This window comes from Chrysochloris asiatica, unplaced genomic scaffold (assembly GCF_000296735.1).
Source record: "Chrysochloris asiatica unplaced genomic scaffold, ChrAsi1.0 scaffold00213, whole genome shotgun sequence".
In the NCBI taxonomy this organism is placed as follows: domain Eukaryota; kingdom Metazoa; phylum Chordata; class Mammalia; order Afrosoricida; family Chrysochloridae; genus Chrysochloris; species Chrysochloris asiatica.
In genome coordinates, this window is record NW_006408731.1 from 2,859,450 (window position 1) to 2,868,458 (window position 9,009).

A 9,009-nucleotide genomic window follows, 5' to 3' on the forward strand; every position below is an offset into this window, starting at 1 on the left:
ACACACACACACACACACACACACACACACACACACACACACGGCAAATTAAGGGAAGCAACTAAAAGCTCCAATATTCAAAATGAACAACCTAATAGTATGCACTAAAATAAAGCCAAAAGAAAGAGAAGTCTCTTTCAGTTACCTTTCTATTTTTCTATTGTAGAAATGCAAAGTATCCGGAACAGTAGATCATTCCTTCTGAAACCAATAGAAGGTGATATTACATATTCCATTTGCTTTTCAAATGGGCTTTTTGTTATTTGATATTATGAGCATACTTACAGCATTCTCTTAGAAAAGACAGTTTTGTCAGTATAAGTAAAAGGCAGCTTTTCTCTTGATAATTTATTGAGCATTTATCAAGCATTTATATGCTAACATTGCAGATTAACCTTTGATTGAAAACTGTTTTCACTGTCTAAAAGAGCTCTGAGTGCTAAAATCCGGAGATGATTAATCTTCTCTCATGAGTCAAAATACATAATTAGTGCAATTTATGGTCTTCATACTACTTAACACTTACTGTAAGTGCTGTCAATGCTGACTCATAGCCATTCTTGATAGTGTTTCTACATTTGAACAACTGACCTTGTGATTCAAATTGATCCTCAGGTCTAGTGCTTATCCTACAGCACCACATCAGGACTCCATCTTAACTATAAAATATTTTTTTCAAAACAAACAAAAAAATAGTACATCTTTGAGGAATTCTTGAAATTCAAGTGAGAGTCAGAAGAGGACATCCTCTCCTGGTGACCAGAGGTGTGGTCAGTTCCAATCATCATCTACCCCCAGAACAGCCCTCGCTCTTCTGGGAGTTTGGAGCTGCATGGATGGGAGCCAGACAAGTATGAGTCAGGGGCTGGCTGTGCTACACTGGTGTTTGCGTACAGGTGGGTTCAACTCCACACATACAGAACCCACAGAGTCACCAGACCAGCATTATTCTAGCAGGGAGTCTCATATCCAGCCACTAAGTTCCTTGACTGGTAGGAGCCTTCCTGAGTTTTCTCCTCTCTGAGTCCAATAGCTGCACAGTTTTTGTTTTGTTTTTTTTTCCTTTCATTGTTTCACCTTTTATGGGACCACAGATGTATATGCTGTCAGACACTGCCCAAATGGATTTTAAGTGTACCTATATAATCAAGGAAAGTTAGAACTGAATCATCTGATAACTAAACATAGAGTCTCAACCACTCAATGCGGCATTCCATACAGGACACAAACATCTGGGCCCTTGTTATTGGTATTTCCCCTGACAAAATAATTTCATTTTCCTAGACATCTTGCTTTTCAAAAATTGGTTCTAAGGTAACATTCATACTCAAATGTATGCTTTTAGTGAGAGGCTTTCAAAAGACTTTCATGAGAAAGTAGAGAACTGGATACTCCAGGTAGGAACAGCAGTTGGAAGAGTTCCTGGGCAGACTAAGAGAGGTGAAGACCTGAAAGTCTGGTTGAGTGCTTGACATTGGGTTTCTCCCCTAGTGTGTTCTCAACTTGGTTAATAGTCAAAAAGGAATTTTCTTTCTCTATATCCTTTCCTTCTTATAATATCTTCTATCTTTACTAGCTCACATTTAAATTTATTGGAAATTAGTGTGTATAAACAACTCTTGACCTGTCCCTGTCTAACACTCCACATATAATTAAGTGGATTATGTAAAGGCCTCTGAAAAAAAGCTTATGGATGCAGCTCTGTGGATTTGTTTAAAGAGCTATGGCCTCTTAAGATATAACACCAAATAGGGATTCTGAGTAAGATGGACTGGAACTGAATGGAAATGCTGGAACTGAAAATTCTATTATTGTGATTAAGTATTTATACAGGGTTGCTATGAGTCAGAACCAGCTCAACAGCACTTAACAACAACAATTATAGAAATGGCTCCAGTCTTAATTTTAAATTTCCATGGTATTTTACTTTAAAAGCAGGGACTTACCCAGAATGTCTATCTTGATCTCATTTAATTCCCTTACCTGAAAATGACTGCCATAGCTAAGGGACAGATGTATGAGGCAGCTTCAAAATTCATGGAAAAATGGAATTTAAACATAATGGAGCTTTTCCATGAGATTTTTGAAATCCCTTGAATAGGCTAAAAGATGAGGATTTTAATCTAAAAATCAAACCAGAATTTTTTTTCTTTTTGGCAGGTAACTCTGGCTAAGAAAGGCAAAAAGTGAAAATAGTTTAATTAAATTGAGATAATAACTACTTGTACCACTCTTTGTTAAATTAGTTTAATTGTGAGACCCAGTGGGAATATTCATTATTGCATCTTTAAATAATTCAGCATATAGGTTTTCATTTCTTTCTTTCTTTTTTTTTTTTTTTTGCCTGATGCAACGATTGCCACCAGAGGCACATCTGACAGAGAGGATGTTTTCTTTATTAAGTTCTCCTCATGGCTTGTTAATAGAGAGAAACTTTTCTTTCATTAAAATAAATCTAACACTTAGCCCTATAGGATTACATTTACCATAATTATTTCCCAAACCTGTGCTGATTGAAAGACCATTCATTTAATTGTTTCAATTAGCCAATTTGAAAACATTATGGGGCACAAGAACACCCAAACTTGCAGGTAAGATAGTACCCGTTTGACCTAGCCTCAATGGCTTGATAATCAGAATTCGACTAGAAGATTTAAAAAAAAAATTTTTTTTTTCTTGATAAAGGAAACAAGGGTAAATTGCTACAATTTAATGAATCTGACATACTCATGGAGTTAGTAACTAAATACCAACAGAGAGGAAAGGAATCTTCACATCAAATATTAATGTTATCCCCTCTGGACACAGGGTAGATAGGGACAGGCAACTTAGACATTGGCTACCTAAAATGAGGGGGCTATAAAGGCACGAAGTGAGTGGCTCACAAGGTTTCAAGAGGGAGGTTAATTTAAGAGTATGGAGGGAAAGAAAGAGTCCCCACTGAATAGCTATCATCTTGTCCAGATGGGTCTGGTGAAAAGATATGGGGATAAGATTCGTATGATTCGATAGTGAATAATTGTTATCAAGACTAATTGCAACTGTCACAATTGTAAAGGTAGAAGTTTTGTAACAAAAACAAGGGAGTGGTTAGTCTTACAGTCCAGAAACAGAGGCCTCTAGGACCAACAAGGGAGAAGAGTACAATCAGAATGTGGGACCTTATCCAGAGAAGCAGTGACACCAGAGATAGAGGCAGAGATGGGGTCATGGAGAGAGGGAGTGACTGAGGACTCTAGATTCATGGGAAGAGAGGGACTAAGAGCTGGTGGCTAGGAGGCAGACTTTCAGAATGTGCCCTTTGGAGCTGTAAATTATTATATATGCCTGAGTGGGGATTTTTTTGTTTGTGTGTTTTAAAGCTAGAGTGAATAGAGAGAAATACTGTTAACTGATGGTACATGTAGTAGATTATAATCATTGTAATGAAACAAGGTGTATGATTTGTCAAATGTAAAACTGATGGTCTGCCCTGTAAACTTTTACTCAATCCACAATAAAAACCTTAAAAAAACAAAACACTACGGGGAGACATAAAAGAAGGTAGAAATAATTTGGTGCAAGTTTATTTTAAATTTCAAAGTATTAGAGAACTATTCTTCATACCAATAAAACTGGCATATTTATAGTAGGAAGTCAATATTATTCTTTAACATTATAGAACATATGGAATATGTATGCCATCAAGATAAAGTCAAGCGATTTGTACATTAATATAATGTTATAAATATCCATGGTTTATAGAGATGTCTCAATTCACTGAGATATAAATATGAAACAGTTTTTTCTCCAAATGCGCCCTGTCAAGTTTCTCTTTCTGACTGGGTTGTAGTATCCTTAGCAAAGTCTTGACTAAATGATACAATTTTGAGTCATTTTCAGTTACTAGCATAGTCCCATTCTGTATCAGTCAGGGTATAACTAGAGATGCAGAAACAGCAGATTAGATACATCGATAGATGATAAATTATAGGTCAACAGATAGATTTGTTACAAGGAATTACGCTAACCAATTGTGGAAACTGACTAAGCAAGTTCAAAATCTGTACAACAGGTAGTTAAAAAGGGAAGATCGAAAACAGGCTAGAACTCTATGGGCAGAAGCAGAAGTTTGTTCACAGGCAGCAATCAAGAGGGAAGATATAGGGAGAAGGGAGAGAAATTGCAGAGCCATAACTATTAGGAGTCTGTCATTAGGCCCTCCTTTGAAGGGTTCACCTGATTCAGTCAGACCATAGGATTGATTGGTGGCCCAGGGCAAAAAGCAAAATTTTCTGCTCACAATTAAAGGAAAGGGATTATATAAGACATAAAATTAGAGTCAAAAATCAAGGGGAATCATCTTAGAATTCTATGTACCATACATTCTGATGATTTTAATCCTAAAGGTAGCCTCTTGTCTCCTGATCCTTGTCTAGCCTCTGTGAGCTTTCACTGAAGACACTAAAAAACAGTGGGCTCTCTTTCTCACTCTTCTGTGATCAAAGAGAATCTGGAAAGACTTCTTTTGCCTCTTTGCTCTATTTCTTTCCTGTCCTTTTGAATTCCTTCTGGTTTTGGCTACTCCAGTTGGCCTCAGGTCTCTAGACATCTCTCAGTGAATGGTTCTCAAAGTGTGGTCCCTCGATCAGCAGAATCACCTGGGAATGTGTTAGAAATTCTTGGATCCCATCTATTGAATAAGAAACTAGGGGTTTTCAGTGATCTGTAGTTGAAAAAGCCGTTGGGAGAGTCTCATGTTTGTTAACATTTTAGAATTATTGTTCAAGACTACTGCTTCTAGACTATCAGCAACAGTAGCTTTTGTTTTACTATGGTCCCAAATATTAGAGGCACACATGGTCTCTTCTTGTTCTCCATATTTGTCAAGTTATCAAGGTGTTGTTGACTAGGTTCTGACACATAGTGATGCAGAGGTAAACACTGCACAGTCCTGCACAATCCTTACAATTGTTGCTACGTTTGAGCCCACTATTGCTACCACTGTGTTAATACATCTAGTTGTGGGTCTTACTCTTTTTTGCTGACCTTCTACTTTATCAGCCATAGTACAAGACATGTCCAGAGTATGAGAGACAAAGTCTCATATGACATAGGATACTTTATATGATCCTGCAGTGTGGCACAGAAATCTGTATTTTTTAGTAAGATTCCTTCGGAGTTCACATTAATAATTCTACAACACCCTCATTGATGAGTTTCCTTTAGTCCAACTCTACTTAAGTCAGTTTTCTGAAATCGGTGCTCTCTTCCCCCACCTCCAGAAAATGTCCAAAGAAGGGGGCAAATGTATTCTATGAAAGAAACATGTGTGCCTGTGCCACCTTGACCCTAGACAGTTTACATATCGTGCAGATTAACTCCCACCCCTCTACAACCAGCACACATTCCTCTTGTTGTGGTACATACTGAACTATGTGAAGAACAAGAACTATGTGAAGATCAGACCTTTCACTTACTTCCTGACATACCCATCCCAAGAAATCTCTCCTTTGGTTGAATATGAATTCACAAACCAGTCAAAATAAGGCAGCAAGTTCATCAGCTTTTCTAAACCTCTGGAAGGTACATGTGGAGGTTGGAGGGATATTGTACCATCATTCTAAATTTTAATTGGCACTTACCTTAGTTAGGAAATATACAAGGAGAAGCAGCGAACTTAGTGGTGAACAGGAAAGAGTGGATGCATGTCATGATAGTTACATCCCTTTTGTGATGGAAATATGGGTAGGTATTTTCTTTAATTTGTGTTATTGTATTTTACTCTGTTATTAAGTGCTGTTGAGTCAATTCTGACTCTTAACGAGTCCTATATACATGGTTTTTAAAGCTGTAAATCTTTGTGGAAGCAGAAAGCCTCAGCTTTCTCTTACAGAGCAGCTGGTGGGCTCAAACCTGTGATCTTGAGGGTCACTGTCCAGTACTTATCCTACAGAGCCACAGCACTCCATGTCATTTCTCTACCCGTTCTCAAAGAATACTAACAAAGAATTGGGTGTGCATGATGAAGGTTAAAGACTACAGCCTTCAGTGTATATTACATCTAAGCATAAAGAAAACAAAAATCCTTACAAGTAAACCAATAAACAATATCATAATAAGTAGTGAAGAAATTGAAGTTTTCAAGGATTTCATTCTTCATGGATCAACAATACAATGCCCATGGAAGCAGCAGTCAAGAACTCAAATGATGACTTCCAGCAAGATGGCAGACTAGAAATAGGTGCTACACAGACCCTCTACAAACAACAAAAATACAAGAGAAGAAATAAACACAGATGAATATTCTGGCACCCTGAATGAACTTCAGAAGATAGGTTACAGAGATGGATAGAGTGCTTGCTGGAAGGCAAGGCCAAGCAGAGATGGCAAGAGAGAGACTGACTATTGAACAGCTGGCCAAACACAGCTCAACCATTTTGTGAGCACTTGGGCAGCAGAGGGAGGCCTGGCATTCACAAGGGTGAATTTCTTCCTTTTCCAGCTCCCACCCTAATCCACATATAGCACAGATTATACTCTCCAGGAGTTCGTAGCCACATGGTTGAGATTCATGTCAGCGTGAGGTAAAGGCAGGCTCTGTAGCTTTGGTGTGCCTCTTTGGTGTCTGGATTCAGGTTCCAGACATACAAAATCCACAGATCAGCATTTAACCAGTCTTGCTATCCCCAGCTTCCCTGTGGTCCTAACAGACACTGAAACCAACTCCATCAAAAGCCCCACAAACTACTTCTGGATTGAGTGCCCTGAACATAGATAACACTGAGGCCAAAGTGCCAGAAACTCTGTTGTCACTTTCCTTCCACAACCACCTCATAAACTCCTTGAATTGCTGACACCCTCCAGAGATTGTTCCTCTCCAGGTTCAACAACTGTACTGCTTTTCTTTAATGTTTACTGTGAATTATGTAATAGTTTACATGGGAGAACATTAGCTTTACATTCATCCTATCGTATATTATTTCATTGCCATGGTTACAATCCCCTCCATGCATCATCAACCAACCAAAGGATACACCCCGCAAGCCTGCCTGCCGGTTGTCAGCACACAGCCCCTATCCCTCCCTGATTCTAGAGTCCCAGCTGCTCCATCTCTCCACATCACCGTCTCTGCCTCCATCTCTGGCATCACTGCTTCTCTGGGTAGGGTCCTGAACTCTGCTCTTCTCCCTTGATGGTTCCAGGGACCTCCACTCTTGGACTGCAAAGTCAATCACTCCCCTCCTTTTGCTACAAAACGACCACCTTTACATTTACAACCCTCACAGTCAGTCCTGATAACAAATATTCACCATTGTACCACAAGGGACCTATCCCCATCTCCTTTCATTAGCCCTGCCCAGACAGATTGGATACTACTCAGGGAAATTCTACCTTCCTCCGCACCCTCTGGATCTAGGCTCCCTCTTGAAAGCTTGTAAGCTAGTTACTTCTTGCCTTTGTAGCCCCACCATTTTGGGTAGCCAATGTCCAAGTTGTCCATCCTTGTATACTCTGTGTATGGAGGCAGTGGGAAATGATCCTCACTGTAAAGATTTGTTTCCTCTTTTGAGCTACTGCATCCATAGCTGTAGGTCAAGTTCATCAAGTTGTAACAGATTACTCTTTTTTTCCCCTCTTCTTTCTTCTTCTAGTTGAGCTCTGATCATCTAGTCATTGAAACCAGGTCAAGTGGATATTATCTGCAAGTGTGGGTATTCTTATGCATATGCCCTCTCTTCTTATCAGCTGGACGTATAACTCTCCTCTCTAGTCCTCTGTGGCTATGTCACTGACTCTAGGCAAAGAGTCCCCATGTCTTGCTAAACTGCTGGCCAACCAGGTCTCCAGCCAGGTTCACAGGAGTCTGTGAAAGTTGTAGGGCTTAGCTTACAGCTTCATTGCTGTTTTTCCCTCACTTCCCCTTATCCGTGACAAACGTGGTCACAAATCAGAGTGCATGTCTGCTCATGTATTTCCATTTAGTCTTACTCTTAGAAAGGGGGTTGCCCTGAGGGGACCCTACCACTTGTCTTGATGTCTCCTGGGCGAATAACTTGCTTGTTCTTGTAGTAATCATGTACTGCTGTTTTTACAAATACAACAACCTCACAATGCCTGGACATAACAGATAATTTTAGCTAAGAAAAGAAAGAATGACTCAAACAAATGATCAAGATACAGAGTCAGAAGATGTTTCTGAGGAAGATAAGGTAATAGAACTAACTGAAAAACAATTCAAAAGAATAGTTATGTACCTTCCAAAAATCAACAGAAAGGGAGAACAAACAAGATGGCGGATTGGGTAGAAGTGCAATGAGGAGCTCCGTCAGCAACAACATAAAATACCGGACTAAGCAGGCTCAGAGGATGGTGCCAGAACTCTGAACCATATATAAAGGAATATTTAGAAGGTCGGGGAATTGGTAGCAGAAGAAAGAAATCCATTGCTTTCTAATTCAAGATGCTCAGCTGCTCCTGGAGCCACCATCTTGGGCGAGACCAAGCTGGGGAAGGATCAGAGCAGCCATGGATGTCTGACAGAACCATAGAGGTAAAGGTGTGGACATTATTTTTTTGTATCTGTTCATTGGTCTCTTGATGTCTATGAACCTCCAATCTGATGACTAGAGGGGGTGCCTGAGGGAGTGAGCACCCCACCCCCACCCCCAGAGGGTTCTACTATGCATGTGCATAGATCTCCTCAAAATTTAAAGTGAGAGTTTCCATTTAAAACCAAATGGAAGTACAAAACAGACACAGCTGGCCCTACACTGTTTATCACTAGAAAAAGGCTTGAACAAGGATTGTGGAGCAGCACAGCAGACTAAAAAGGAAATAGGCTGAAAATTAGTCCTGAATTACATCACGATGACCAACAGTGGCATCTTGAAATTTCTCAGGAAAAGGAGTGAAAAGGGAAGCCCATCTCCTGATCACATCTACCTGGAGGCAATCAGAAAGCATAAAAAATACCAAAATACACACCCATCTAAGTATTAAGGCCACAGATAACTCCTGAATATGCCC